Genomic DNA, 16,156 nt, shown 5'->3' with positions numbered 1-16,156 from the left:
TAATAGGGTGTCATATTTCCTAGAGCTAGAGTTATATAGGAAGTTGTGAACCACCCTATATTGGTGCTCAACTAGTCTTTTAAAAGAGCAGTAAAGATTCCTAACCACTGAGTCATCTGCCAAGGCCCTAAAGGGTTTTTCTTTTGCAGTGGAAAAAAATCCATAGTTCTGTACATAAAATGTCAATAGGATGGATTAACTCCAGAGGATGATGTTTGCTGACTACTTTCTGATCTAGAATCATGACATAGTCCTTCCATTCAAGAGTTAAAAAGCCACCACATGGGGTAATAAAATAGGGAAGTTGGAGCCATTAAACAAATGACGTGAAGGTAATCTAAACATCTGATAGAGTGTCAAAAGAATGTGAAAAGTGCATAGGAACCATAGGAACAATGTGGGGAGGAGCAGTCTAGTCTTAAAGGATGTAGAAGACAGCTAGGTGTTCTGTAAAGGACATTTATCTGTGAATATCATTGGAATCAAATGATAGTATCATTTGGGCATCAGTTTAAACTCCCCTTTTGCTCACTGAAGCAATGAGTCTTCTGTCACTCTAGTTGTGGTGTTCTTTTACTAGATGTTGTTTACAGCATCATAGGAGGAAAAGTTAGAAAGTCCCCAAGATAGCATTTAGAAGTCATCAAAGGAAGATATTGAACATGGTGAATTTCAACACATTCTGCCAGTAGTAACCTGGTGGGGTATTCCCCAGAAGTATGACAATTGGACCAAGTGAAGCAGTTTACCATCTAAGAACATCTGGTTTTTGGCATTGGAACTGCTTGCTTATCTAGCTTGATGAGCTAGGCTTGATGAGCTCCACTGTCCTGTTCCTATCATCGCACTTACCTTTATCAACTCAATGGTTCTCTAGTTCAGTGGTTTGCAGTCTGTAGTCACAACCCCTTTGGGGGTCCAACAACCTCTTCACAGGGGTTGTTCATCAGATATCCTTCTGTTAGATATTATACTCCAGTTTGTAATGTTAGCAAAATTATAGTTATGAAGTGGCAATGAAATAACTTTATGGTCGGGGGTCACTGAAACATGAGGAACTGTATTGAAGGGTCACAGCATTAGGAAGGTTGAGAGCCGCTGCTCTAGTTTCTTTGTCTTGACTCTTCTGTAGCATGGAACCTTCCTAATTGTTCTCTTCACGAAGGAAGTTTGTACTCAGATCACTTTTAACATGTAAATATATTTTGTTTATGAGCAACAGGCAGTTCAACTCTAATTTTGAGATGACAGAATCATAGTAAAAGTAAACAAGTATAAAACAAATATGCATATAAAATTTTATGTAGCTAATTAATCATGAAACCATTTAAGAGTTTACAACCCCATTTCGAAGAAGGCACTGAAGACTGCACACATATGTAAGTGATTATGAGTGTTTAAATTTTTTGGTAGACTTACAACTGGTTAAGATCTATACAACAATAAAATACAGTGTTTGGAATCATACAAAATCCAAGTCAGTATTATTTTCGCTAGAAAAAAATTGTATATCTGGGAAACACTCAGCCCTGCATGGTTACACATGTCTATAATCTAGGACCCAGGTGTTGGGAGGTAGCCTGTTCTAAGAAGAAAGCTCCCAGCAAGCCAGAGTCCACAGTGAGACCCTCCGCACAGAGAAGAACCAAGATTCAGGTCCAGGCAGTTAATCTATAGTTGTCTTAACCATGTACTTTAGCACTGTTACATTATAGTTTTACAAGCAAGATTCCTAAACCATGCATCATATTAATAAAACAAGATCAGAAACAAGCTCAATACATCACTAACTCCTTTATAATTTAGTATAAGATGAACATACTATGATATGTTTTAAAGCTTCAGGAAAAGCATTGTATAAGGGAGCTTAAGCCAAGTGTATGATGGGAAACAGCCGATTCTTACTGCTAAGTTGGGAGTGTTTGCTGCAGGCATATATTGTCTCACCTGCTTACTAACTCACGTGTTAGCTTTTCAACAGGTGCCATCTTATAGGATTCAGTCGTCAGGATTAGTTGCCGTTTAAAAATTGCTTGCACAGTGAAAAGCGAATTAATAGCATGATTGCGTACCTGCTCTAGATTTAATTTTCAGCTCAGTTATTGCTGCTGGAACATGCACGCAGGCTAAGTAAAACGCTCACTCAATGTGCGATGAACAAGAAGGTTTCTAGGTGGCCTGAGGTTACTGGAAAATTGCGCTTCAGAGATTTTTGTGTCAGTCAACACTTCAAAAATGAAAAGACCGTCTTCCAAAGGAATGATACACAACTGCAAACATCTCCATTATTTCCCTGAGACTTCCTGTTGGATGCTAAATCATGCTTTTTCTAATCTAATGATGCTGTGAGAGATGTGGACTATGAAGCAAAAAAAAGTACTACTTATCTTGCTTTTGGTCTGTAAAGAAGGAATGAGAGAAATGACAGTGTAAGGGGAAGTGTGATTCTAATGTCCTGTTCCCCAGTTGGTTCTTGATTGTAAAGAAGGCCAGGGTGGGACTTCTGGGTCCCAGGAGGAAAAGGCAGAGGCAGAGAAGGAATGGGAGAGGGTCTTTCCTGCCACGCATTGGAGGAGTAAGAATGCAGCAACCATGTAAGGTCTCGAGGGGAGCTAGGACCTGCCGCCTCTGCTACAAGTGAGTGGCCAAGGATGTTTGGCAGGGGTTAGGTGGGACTAGCCACCAAGATTTGGGGAAGGTGGAGAGACAGAGATAATAAATTGGTAAGGGCACACTTTTTCTAGGAGAGAAAAAGTAATGCCCAGTAATTGTGGCAAGGAGGTAAATTGTAAAGAAATGTGTTTTTTGTGTGTGTGTGTGTGTGTGTGTGTGTTTTATCTGAGGATTCAAGGGTCTCTGGTGGGACTGGTAGCATGGTCCACTTCCCAGAGCAAAGGCCAGTAGAGCAAAAGGGAAGCCAGAAGGTGCCAGAGCATGGTTGACCCCTGGCAAACACAGAAGCTTTTAAAACTACATGCAACTCGCCAGAAGGAAAATATTTCTCCTTCAGGAAGCAGCACAAGCATCTTGAGGAATAGAGGGATCCTCTGTAGCTTTTGATCTTTGACTGCTTCCTCTCCAGTAGTTTGAGTGGCCTGAAAACCCCTTTTTTTATCTTTCCTCAGTTCAGTTTAGCTTAAATGTCATCTCTCCTAAAACTGCCTCAAGCCATAATTCTGATTCTTGGAATATGTGTGGTTCTAGCTTCTTCCCCCAGGGGAAATGGCTGCTCCTTGGGTCTGCCCATGTAAGTCAACCTCATTATCCTCTTTTTCACTTCCTGTCATAGAATGGTAGAGCATGCAGCTAATGAGAGTTGTGTACCAGTGCAAGGGAAGCTTCACGGAAGACGAGGTACGTCAGGTAGTTTTTCTTCTGTGATTTTTAATAGTCCAATATTAGGGATTGATCAAACATAAAAAAATAACCATACAGAGGAATATGGCAATTGTCTGCCATTAATATAGTTTAAGCAATTTACAGTTAGGGATCAAAGATTTAAGTGAGACCGTTTTTACACAGTCTGGTTAATGCCTTCTGCCTCCTCCTTGTACTTCCTGACTGGTATGAAAAGCTTCACGGCCTATCTGAGTTGTTTACCTACGGACAATTTGCCGATCTGACAATTCTCTGGCACACCCTCTTAAACACAGACTGCTCTCAACCCAGGTTCTGCCTCTCTGTTCCTTAGACCTTTTGTGTTCTTTTAGATTTTCATGACTTTGCATATATTGTCCGTTTTGCCTAAAATGCCCCCTTTTGTCTTTCTCCATCCTGCTTGTCTAACCAGTTCACCTGTCCACTTCCTTTGGAGAATTTCTAGAATTCCCTGGTTAATGCAATTTGATTCTGAGTCCTTTGAGTAGTATGTTATCAATGCAGTTATCTTTTTAACAATACATATTTATTTATTTTTTCTTTCAGCACTAGGTGTTGGACCTAGGGCCTTCGGCATGCTAAGGAAGCATTCTATCAGTGAGTTACAACCCTAGCCCCAAATAAATGTATATAGATTTGGGGGGTGCGTGGAGACTGTTTCCCCACTGAGCTGTATGCACCATGAAGGCAGGAGATGTGAGTGGAGTCTTATATGGTTACTGCTTACCACATTGGATCACAGCCTGTACTAAAGAAATACTCAGAAATCTCTAGTAGTGTAAACATGTTTTGCACTTTCTTTCAGGCCTTGTCAGGAGATGGAGTGACAGAAACAAAGGTAGGAACTGAAATCTGTTATCACCTCCCCTGCTCTCAGAACCAGAGACCCACCGTAGCATTTCAAATATACGTTCTCCACTGAAATGTTCTGCTGTCAACCTTGAATTGTAAGAATTCATGATTTTTTTCTGCATTTATTTATTGGAGTGTGAAGTGTGTATGTGTGAGGGAGTCAGTTTCTGTTTCCTCCATGTGGGTTCTGCGAATTAAACAGATCAGCAGCCTTGGAACACCGAGCCAGTCACTGGGCCTAAAAACTTACTTCAACATCATATACAAACATTAAATGTGTCCATTTAGCCAGGCAGTGGTGGCACATGCTTTTTGACTTAGCTCTTGGGAGGCAGAGGCAAGTGGATCTCTGAGGTGGAAGCCCACCTGGACTACAGAGTGAGTTCCAGGTCAGCCAAGGTTGCTCAGAGAAGTCCTGTTTGTGGGAAAACTGCTAATTATGGTAGGGTGGAAGTGCACCAAGACCAGATAGCATCTAGGCTCAGCGCATTAAGGGAGACTTCTTCATTAGCAGGGCTTCTTCTCTGACCTTGTCTGGAGAATTCACACACACCTATGCCTCTACCTGAAGAATGTCATGTAGCCTCAATTTGATTACAGGATCAATGTCTTTTATCCTGATAAAACCTGTTCAGCTAGCACTTGAGTATCCTGAGATGCTTCCCTGTGCTAATGAGGCATATTGGTACCCTAAGCACTCAACAAAGGACCTTTGCCTATCTTTGATGTTCCTACCCTCAGGCCCCCAACACTTTATAAATCTTGAGTCCCCCCATGTAAAGTTGATCTGCCCCCTGATAGCTGGTCTCTGGGTGGTCATTTGCTGTATGTATTCACAGGGCTTCCCAACACCCTTGCTGGCTGTCTCTGTTCTCATTGCCTTCTTGGACCAAATTGGCTACCATCTCTAGGGAGACCCACACCCTATCTTGAAAAAAATAAAAACAAAATAAAACAAAATGCCCATTTAATAGATACCAGTTCATATTTGATATATTCATATATTGATTAATGTTTTTATCAGGCTAAACCTGTTTCCTAATGTTTCCAGGGTTTCTTTCTCCCTCTTTCATAGTGTTCCTTGGTGCCCACGTTAGTCACTGTGTTAGTGTGGTTTGATTTCTTGGATTGTTTCTTGAGAGTAGACTACTTTGTCAGTACCCTAAGGGTTACCAAAGATATCTTTCTGGGACTGGGTGAAGACTCAGCAAATAAAATGCTTGCTGTGCAAATTTGAGGACAGGAGTTTAGGTTCTCAGGACCCAGGTACAAGTGAGGCAGGTGTGGTGGCTGGCACCTCGAAGCCAGCACCCAAGAAACAGAGATAACTGGAGTAAGCTGGTTTGTTATATTAGCTGATCGATGAGTTCTGGATTAAATTAAGAGACCCCAATCTCAATCAATAAAAGTAGAGATAGGGAGAGGAAGACAGTCCATGTCAGCTTCAGAACACACACACACACACACACACACACACACACACACACACACACACACCATACCCATGTTCATGCATGGGAGCATAGCACCTCAAATACAGGCAAAAATATTTTGTTCATAGAAATCTACTTTTTACCAACAGCAACTTAACAAGCTGATTGAGATACAAAAGGAAACGAAGAAGAAGAGGCTAAACAAAGAGCTAATAGAAGATGATTATACGATGTTACTTCATTTCTCCCACAATTTGAATTTTAGTGTTCCATTTTGCATTTTTTCCTCCAGGTGAGTTGGGACTTGTTGGTAAGCTCATGGATGCTCCTACCCTCCAGCTCCCAACACAGTGCATATGTGAAGATTGGGCGCTTCCTTCCCTTTGAGACAAGTCTTTCATTGGTGTGGAAGTTGACCACATAGCCAAGCTTCCAGTCTCTGCCTCTAACACCATTGAGATTCCAGGAGTACGCCAGGGGCCTCCTCTTTTACACACAGATCCTGGGGATCGGCGCTATAATTTTGAGACAAGCACTTTAGTTGACTGTTCCATCTCTCCAGTCCCCATTTTTCCTTTCTCTGTTGCCTTTCACATATTAGGGATGTCTTATGCATCTTGTTTAAATATTAGCATCTTCTGAATTTGTGTAATTACTCTATTGGCGATTTTCTATGCTCTCTTCTTAGCTATCATCATGGCCCTTCCTCCAGTTTGTAGTTCTTCCTTTTGTATATCTTTGTAAGATTGTTTTGTAAGTGTGTTGAAAATACAATTTTTTTCTCAGCTTTTCTTTGTCTGGGAGTGTCTCTGCCATTTCCGAAGCATAGGTTTTTGGAACACTGAATTATTTCTTGATAATTTTTCTTTAGTACTGTGAAAAAACAAACTCATGCTACTTTCTTTCAGAACAGCGGTTTTCCATCTCCCTAAACTGTTGACCCTTTAGTGGGGTTCCTCATGTTGTGAAGACCTCCAACCATAAAATTATTTTCTTTGCTGTTACCTCAGAATTCCAATTTTTCTACTGTTATGAATTGTAATGTAAATATCTGATATGTGGTCCTTCAACCCCAAAGGGTTTGCAACCCACAGGTTGAGATGTACTGTTCTAGACTATTTGATTTTGTTGGGAAATTGGTTGTCAGGTAAATTGGGCTTCACTTACATAATTACCTGTCCCCCTCTCTCACATCCTTGAGTGCTCACTTTCTTTCACCCTTGAGAATCATGTTAAAATGCTTTCATTATAACCCATCATGGTGTAGATCTCATTGACTTACATTTGACTTGTGACCCCTGACCTTCTATATATCCATACCTTTCTTCAGTTCATGAAGTTTTCTGTTATTTTATTTCCTTTCCTTGGCATTCTCAAGTCTGCCTTGAACCCACACAACTGCCTGCCCTTTGTCTGCACTGTACCCAAAGCCACACAGGTCACTCCTCACAGTTTCCTTTATGCCAACCGGAAATGTTTGAGCAGCCATTCCTCTTGCTGTATTTTTCCTCCTGTTTGCTGTTCCCACCGCCTGCCCCCTGTGGATGCCTCTTTTGCACTTTAAATTTTACTGAGTGTAGCTTGAAGCTCAAGAATTACTGCTTTATTTTTTACAAAAAGTTCTTCTGTGTCTTTTGGTTTCTTTTTAGAATACTGAAATGATTATTTCTTCGAGCCCAATGAGCACCCCCCCCCCAAAAAAAAAGAAAAAAAAACCTCTCTAAGACCTTCCCCACATTGACTCCTGCCTGACACCTCATTCTACAAGCTTCCTGACCTCATTCTGATTATCCAGTGAGGGGATGATTTTCTTTTCAACACTCAAGATGCTTGTCATGCAATACTGTCTCAAGGTTAAGTATTACTTTTGTCTTCCTAACCTGCTATGTGTGTCCGTCTAAGAATTCTAAGTCAACTGCCTATTTTCTATGCGTCTATAATTACTTCCAGATCTCACCACTGGATGGCACCCAGGTCCAGAATTTGCAGGGCCTGTAGCTACTGTGTTGTTGCAGTCTCAGAACATGGGGACAATCAAAACCCAGGGTTGTTCCTAATATATTGTTCAGAAAGAAACAACAAGAGTAGTCTGATATTTCAAGAGCATCCCCTTTCTCCCAACTTCTTTAAGGTAAATCCAGATGCACCCATGGTTATGCCTCTGTGGTGGTCAGGCATCACAGAATAATGTTCAGATTTTGTTTCGTTTGTTTGTTTGTTTTGAGACAGGATTTCTCTGTGTAGCCCTGGCTGTCCTGGAACTCACTCTATAGACCAAGCTGGCCTATCTCACAGAGATCTGCCTGCCTCTTCCTCCTGAGTGCTGGGATTAAAGACGTCCACCACCACTACTGGGCAATTCTATTCATCTTTAAGCAGTGCATGGATCATATACAGGGGTCTGTGTCATACACATATGCCATCAAAGTCATCAAATTATGCCCATCCCTGAAGAAGCAGCTTTCTAAGAGCAAGCAATACACCACTGAGACCAAGTTGCTGAGAGTAAGCTCATGGTCATAGATTGTTACAACCAATCACAGGAGATGCTAGTTAGAAAAGAAGCCCAGAGACTGGGTCTGTATGTCATCTGGCAATAGTTCCATGGGAAACATGGATTCAGGGAAAAGAAGGAGGCGTGATAGGCACAAGACTAAGATAGGACAGGAACATTAACCCATGTCCTGGTTACTCATAATGAGCTGTCTCACTTATTACATCACTGAAAAAATGTTACTGAAAAAGACCTCTGCCCCTGTTCCAGGTTCCGGGTCAAATAGTTTTTCTCACCTCTGACACACATGGGCCACTTGAAACTGACATTTAAAGTTACTTGTCATTGAGACCCGCATTTGACAGCTCTGCACTCTTAGCAGTTCTGTGCCTGCGGTTCTGATCCAGTTCTATAGAGTATCCCCCTTGCATCTGTATCAACTTCCTGCCCTGACTTTCAGTGTAGTTCCTCTGAACAGGGTAGCCTCTTCAGCCTCTTATAAGAGCCATTGTGTCCCACATACATGGCAGAATACACGTACACAATACTCACATATATAGTATGATGCATGATCCAACAATTATTGTAGTAATTAAGATTGGGGATCAGCGCGGCTGTCGAAGTGACTCAGAGGTTAAATACTAACTGCGCAGCCTGGTGACTTGTATTTGATCCCTGAAAATCACATAGAAAGCTGGATGGACGGCTGCACACTACAATGCCAGCATTCCCATGGCAAGATGGAAGGCAGTGACTGGAGAATCACCTGGAAGCTTGTAGCCCAGCTTGCCCGGAGTATGCAGTGCAGAAGGAGAAATGAGAGCCGCCTTCACAAGATGAGAACCAACTTTCGAAAGCTCTATGCAGACCTCCACACTCATCTTATGGCACACATAAGCCCCAACCCCAAACAAACCAACAAACACTAAGAAATGAAAACTCAAAGTATCTGTGTTTGCTATTGACCATCAATACTAAGTGGAATCAGGAGTGCTTTCTCAGTTAAAGCCAGAGAAATTGGTTTGGCTTGTACATTTGTTATTTCATAAATTCCCACATGTTGGAAAGACTAAAACACATCCAACTATGCCACCAGTGGACTTGCTCGTGACAGAACCGCGGGTATTTGCGAGGAAGAGGTACACCACTCGCTCATTTAGAAACGTTAAAGATAGCATATTAAGGGGTTGGGGATTTAGCTCAGTGGTAGAGCGCTTGCCTAACAAGCGCAAGGCCCTGGGTTCGGTCCCCAGCTCCGAAAAAAAGAAAAAAGAAAAAAAGGAAAAAAAAAGATAGCATATTAAACACTTATCTCTAATGATTCTGACTTTTACATTTCTTATCAACAGCCAAGGAAAGTGTCTTGGGAAAAAATCAGAAGCAAAATAATCACCCATTCTGTTTGCCAGCAATTCTAGTACATGCTGAGCCCCCATATCCCAAAACCGGAAATCCCCAAATGGTCTAAAATCCTAGGCTTTTTAAAGTACTGGCTGATATGACATCACAAGTAGAAAATTCTCCACCATCGAGTCCTGTTGTCTGCATGAAAATTGTTAAAAGTGATTATTAATAATACCATTGAGAATATACTTTCAGGCCTCATATGTAAAGTATATATAAAACAGTTTTGCTTAATAAGTCTGGACTCCCATCTCCTATGTGCCCCATTATGTATATACAAATGTTGAAAAAATGTAATATCTGAGACATCTTTGGTTCTAAACATTTCCCATAAAGGATATTCAACAGAATTGTGTAAAGTTTGCTAACTCTTTGAGACATGTAATATGGACATGGTTAAAAAGGTACCTACTATGAGTTATGCTTCTCTTCTGAAGCCTAAGGACATAACCTTCTGAAGGAGTAACATCTCAGCATTCCTTTGACTTTTTGCTCATTGTTGGGTCCAAGAATTAGGGCTCAGAACTCATACTAAGTGCCCCACCACTGAGCTCTTCACATCTACAATCTAACATTTAATAGAAGAGGTAAGAGTAGTAAACTAAGAAATAATTTCCAGGTTCTGTATTTCTTATACTTAAATGCCTTCTTATCCTTCCTGGATTGGCTGACTTTTGGGCATTTTTTTTTTAATGACGTCCATAGACCATGATTGATTGGAAGCCTCTCAATTGTTGGAGAGATGGGTGATGACTGCCACACACTGAGATTGGGCTCAGGCTTTCGTCTCCCTTAAACTACCAGAGAAACAGAAGCTGCTGATATTTTCCCACAGTGCTTTGCAGGCAAATTCTTGCAGGTACATTTTGACATGTGTTCATGTTGTCAATTTCCTGCTCATAAGTAAACATTTGGTATTGCAAAGGTTTGGGAGGGTCAGCCAATACCGCGAGGTAACCAAGACGCTCAACTACCTCCAGATATGAGCACACAACCTATCAGAATTCTTGCTTATTCTAAACAGATATTGCTTCCAAGTGTAAACTCCTATGATCACACATTTTCTTAACTTTCTGTGCATATTTCACTCATTTTGTAAAGTTTATACCCCTCAATTAGTCGGTTCTTTATATGTGTAATTTTATGGCTCACAGTTTCTTCTTGAGTTAATATCATCTGAATTCTGTGAAATTATAGTATAAAATGAAGAGCATATGGTGTTTATATTGAAGATTTTGGATTTTGTATATGTATCATACATCCTAACATAAGAAATCTTAGCATAGCCACGTCCCTCACCAGCCACAGCACTTTAGTGTTGACCCTGTACCTTTTCTGGAGAGGAGAGCACAGCAAGACTGACCCTGATAGTGGGTGCAAGTAACCCGGTCCCCCGGGTGAGAGCTCAGGAAAACTGGCACTGCCACTGGGGAGAGCTGGCCTTGAGGTCATGAGAGCAGGAGAGCTGGCTCTGTCCCTTACCTGCAGCCCTCAGGAGAACCAACACAGTAGGGCTGGACTTGGTCAAGGAGGACAGGGTGAGCCAATCCTGGGGGAAAAGTAGAACTGGCCCTAACACTCATCTAGCCTGAGGTAGCTGAGGTGGCTTAGATGTGGGACTGATGGCCTCCTCCTCACCACCTATGGTAGTTGGGAGAGCTGGCCCTGAGGGCACGATAGCCCTGCCCCCTCACTGGCTATGACACCTGGGAGAGCAGACCTTGCAGCTCACCTGGGCAACACAGTGGAGCTGGCCCTGATGGAGAAGGCTCAAGTGAGTGAGCCTTGAGGGTGTGAGAGCAGGAGAGGTGGTCCAGCCCATCCAAGGCTACAGCACTTGGGAGAGGGCCTCATGCCTTGACTGGGAAGCACAGTGGAGCTGGCCCTGGAAGCATGAGTGTTGGTGAGTCAGCATCTGGAGGTGAGGGAATGAGACCAGGACTCTGCCTCCTGTTGACGGCCACATTGGATGGCCTAGTCAGAGCAGTCTGGAGGGCTCACCTTGGTAGTTTGGGTAGGGAAGAGCTGGCAGGCTGACCAGCTCAGCCACCACCCAGGCCCAGGTCCACAGCTTTGAGTTGGCCACTCTACCATCTAATCATCTGCAGATGGCTGGGACACATGAAAGGGCCAGTCGTGCTATCTGAAGCTGCAGAATCTCCATGACACAGAGCAATGAAAGGATAAATGGGAGGAGGCCCTGTGAGGATCCAATATTGTCACAGAAGCCGGAGATCTCAAACCAGACCAATGACTCATCGCAGTGAACGTTTACAAGAGAAGGTGTGTGAACTTCGGTACACACTGTGACAAACTACAGCTTTCAGGACGAGGTGCGCTCTGTGCTTTGATTGTTCGTGTTTTTTATTTTGGAGAGGAAGTTGTAAGGGCAAAGGGTGACTATGAGGTGGTAGGGAGATGAGTGGAACTGGAGTAAATGGTGTGAAAGTCATGAGGAATCTATAAAAAGTTAAAAAAAAGTAAAACAAAAATGAAATCTTAGTATTGCTATCCTAGTATTTGGGGAAGCATTTATTTTTGAGGTCCTGAAATTGTATATATATATATATATATATATATATATATATATATATATATATATATATATATATATATATTTCACAATGCTTTATGAATATGAAAACAGCAAAAAGATAGGCACATCTATATGTTATAAATAACCGTGACTTTTACAATTGTTGACTTTGATGCACAGAAAAATTACATTCATGACACTTAGGAGAATCCTCTATATTGTGAGTAAAATATATGTGCATATATATATATATATATACACACACACACACACATACACACACACACACACACACACATATGAAACCTTATGAGAAACCTTCCAGAGTTATTTCCCTTTCTCTCTCTCTCTCTCCATCTCTCCCCCCTTCTTTCTTTTCTTGTTTTTTTTTCTGTTTTTTTTTTTTTTGAGACATAGTTTTTAGTATAACCAGCCCTAGCTGTCCTAGCCTCACTCTGTAGAGCAGGGTGGCCTTGGACCTCACAGAAATCTGCCTGCCTCTGCCTCCTGAGTGCTGGGACTAAAGGCATGTGACACCACACTCAGCTTAAGAATTATTTCTTAAACTTAACAGAATGCAAGAAAGACAAGCTTGACACACACAGCCAGTGCAGAGTATAAGAATAGCAGAGTAAAACCAAAGCTTCCTATGACTGACTGCCTCTGAGTTAATCATTCTCACAGTAAATCATCGGACCCTGATGGAGCACACATCATGTTTCTACTTTAGTATTTCTATTATCCAAGACTGAAAGAAAAAGGCCGAAATATTTGGCTCAATGTGTAGCATTCGGAGCTGGCAGACTCAGCATCGAAGCTTGTGTGTAACTACAGAGCTCTCTCTTCCCACTGCTGGTACTATGGGTAATCGTTGGAAGTGTTTAGCAAAGAGGAGAATAATTGGTTTCTGTAGAATATGTCAAGAAACACCATGGCCAAGACATTCCACAGAGCTGCTAGAAGTCTGAAAGAAAAACTGATGCTAGAAAGGAGACGGAATCTTATATCCTTTAATCGTGTGTACTAGGGCGAAAGAAGCACTCTTCTGGTGCCTTGGAGGTTTCAGACAGGGAGAGATGGTTCAATAGTCCCCTGAAAATGCACATATGCATAAGAATAAATAATGTCAAGTGTTGGAAGAGTGTAAGCCAATCAGCTCTATGGTGGGATTTAGATAGGAAATAGGAAATTCAAGTCATAAGCTTAGGCGGAAATTTTCTAGTGTAAGTGACTTAGATATTTAAGCACCCTCATTTGTTTGTTTATAGTCACAGAAAAAGGATTAATTGCTTTTGATTAAACCATTCAATATTGCTGATGTTTTTCAGAAAACCTATCTATGAAGGTCAAAGCTAAGAACAGAGGCTTTGAAGTTTGTTTGCTTATTTGTTTATTGTTTTAGAATCATGGCTAATTTTAGACTAATTTCTTGCTTCTTATTTCCTTCTTCCTTTTTTTTTTTTAAATCTCTGTTTTCTCTTTCCTCATTTCAGTAATTTTTCTGGTCATTATAAAGAACCCTGTAGGGCAACAACAGCCAAATGTGAAAACATTCACAAAAATCCTATGTTTGATGCAAAATGACTTTAGTTATAAAGTCATGGTTTAACAATGTGGAAGCTTCTTTTCTTTTTGATCATCAGATAATTGCCATTGTGAAAAGGTATCTCAAATTCACCCTGTGATTTTATACACAATCCACCCTGTCAAAGTAAGATATTTTATCTAAATTGTAAACGGAAGCTGACAGTTCATCCAGTTATGACACAGCCATAGACTGTGTTTAATGAGGAGGACTTGAAGGTTTTTTCCTGGTAACCTCTTCATTTTATCATCTTCATATTGAATCCACTGGGAATACTGTAGTTTTTACTTGTAATTTGTTCATTTATCACTTTCATTCAAAAATCACATTTGACAGACTGCATTGTAGATATCCAGTCAAAAAGGTTTTATTCCTGTGTGTAGTAAAATTGTTTACCCAAGATGTTCCTATAGTCTCTGCTATGATGCTGTGTCACTTGCAAATTATTGTCATAATGCTTTGATTATTTTTTGTTTTCTTGGCTGGAATTTTACCAGGCCCTGGCCACTCACTCTGCATGGACTTGATTCATAGGTGAACTCCAGAATCACAGTGTCCTTCAAAGGCCCCTGACTACCCTGTTTAAGCAGTGGGGACTCTTGTCCTGGCCTTGCATGACTATCAGTTACTTTATGTTAAAGAATTAGGCCAACTTATTTTGCACACACAAATATTTCCTCTTTGCACCTTTAGAAATGAGAATACAAAACCAACAAAGCCAAAGCCAAGAAGTTACAATGGTGGTAACTTCCCAGAGTGATCCTTACTCCTTCTCGTGAGAAGAAGTGTGACCTGTGGCAATTTAAATATCCACTTTTAGCTGCAGAACAAAGAAGACTGGTCAGAAAGCAGACATAGAGCCAGAGAAAGGGACCCCAGCCCACACCCAATGCCAGAGCAACAGGACCAGGAATGTGCAATCCTGTAGTTACAGAACCGGTTATGGCTAGATAGGACCGCTGACCTCCTCTTCAGTTAGCAGTTACAAAGTTCTGAATATTTGAGCAGAGTACTCAATTTCTTTGCGAAAAAAAGTTGGATAGTATCTTCATCGTGTAAAAAGGGCATGGTTTTGATAGACAGAGAAGTGGAACAGATTTTGAATGGTTTTCTATTGCCAAGTAATAGACCTTGTATTTGGCTGTAGTATTTACACTAGAAGTTAATCAGTATTTTTAGAAAATGCTAAAAAGTAATATGAGACTGAAATAATTCTTCACCAACATCATGTGTTGGATTCAAGACAATTTCCTCAGTAGCTTAAAAACAGCACAATATAGGACTGGGTTTTGATATTGATCTTTGACAGACTGCACTGTAGATATCCACAGTCAAAAATGTTTTATTCATGTATCCATTAAAATTATATTACCTGGTTTTATGCCCAACTAATTTACTTATGTCCTGTTGGTTAATTTCAAATCTTTCAAGAGATAATAAATAACTCAAAATATTTAAAACCTAAAGTTTATTTTTTGACACCTTAATGTTTATTTATTTTAGATCAAGGTTTATTATTTTAAGCCATCAGTTTTTAGCTTAAACATGGATGACAGTCAAGATGGCTACAGTTTCATTTACTATGAAATATAACACATACACCCTCTTGACAAATTTGACTCCAACACAAACTTATTTAACCCTTTTGGAGTTGATCAGAATGATTTAGCACACCTAAGATTATAAACCTAAGGTAGTTGTCTGACAGTGTGGGCAGAAAGAAATCCAGCAAAGTTTATGTGTTACCTGTTTTGGGGGAAAAATACAAAATTAACATTACATTTCTTATCCTCATGAAAGGAAGAAACTCAAGCATTTTCCAAATAGTATCACAGTGCCAGGCAAAGCTATTGAAATATTTCCAAGTTTAAAAGTCTTAAAAGTGTCGTCTTACCAGTAAGTGTGTTAAGCTGTGTACAGAACTTTTCAATGCTTGGTTGGTTTGAAGCCTTCGCAAGGGCGATGGATTTCCCAAGAGCTTTTCTTCTCTCTCCTGGTGAGAGGAGGTCTGCCTTGCCTGTCCATTAAGGACTGCTTGGTCTGTGGGATTGAGACAACTGTGGCCTGAGACTCTCATCTGTTCTCTTACTCTACTCGGCTATATTTGGTAACTGAACTCATGTTTCAGCTGAGTGCCACAATCAGGACTCCAAGTAGTGGGTTGGGAAGCAGCCCCAGATCTGAGGCTGGGTTCTTAGAAATGAAAGCCACTTGGTATAGAAGGAAACATAGTTATGAATTGAAAATGACATGACATTTAAACATAATACCCTCTGACTTTGTCAGCCTTTCCCCAGGCCTTTAGTATTTACAGGTATGTTTATGGTTTCCAATTAAAAAAAAAAAAAAAGAACTTCGGAGGAAGAGCCCTGGGATGATTAAATTTTAGCCATGTGGTGGGTTCTTCCAAAATAGTAAACTCAGTAGCTATTTAAAAATTAAGCCACCTGCCAAATTGAGTGGATATGCCAATT

The 16,156-nt window shown here is 40.8% G+C and overlaps 1 protein-coding gene across 7 annotated transcripts in view; it reads right to left on the bottom strand.

Moving 5' to 3' along the window:
* Palldl1 (palladin-like 1) overlaps positions 1 to 15,758 on the bottom strand; it is a 169,368-nt gene extending 153,610 nt beyond the window's left edge. For 4 of the 7 annotated variants that reach the window (XM_039095179.2, XM_063275968.1, XM_039095178.2 and 1 more), the window contains exon 1: positions 15,577 to 15,758. The gene's annotated coding sequence lies outside the window, so the exon portion shown is untranslated. The remainder of the gene's footprint in view (positions 1 to 15,576) is intronic. The other 3 variants (XM_039095181.2, XM_063275969.1, XM_039095182.2) reach the window with 1 other exon arrangement.
* Between the last annotated feature and the right edge of the window lie 398 nt (positions 15,759 to 16,156).

The sequence above is a fragment of the Rattus norvegicus genome, chromosome 16 (genome assembly GCF_036323735.1).
Source record: "Rattus norvegicus strain BN/NHsdMcwi chromosome 16, GRCr8, whole genome shotgun sequence".
Classification (NCBI taxonomy): domain Eukaryota; kingdom Metazoa; phylum Chordata; class Mammalia; order Rodentia; family Muridae; genus Rattus; species Rattus norvegicus.
The sequence above is the reverse complement of the archived record's forward strand: the minus strand, read 5'-3'. Positions and strand labels throughout refer to the sequence as shown.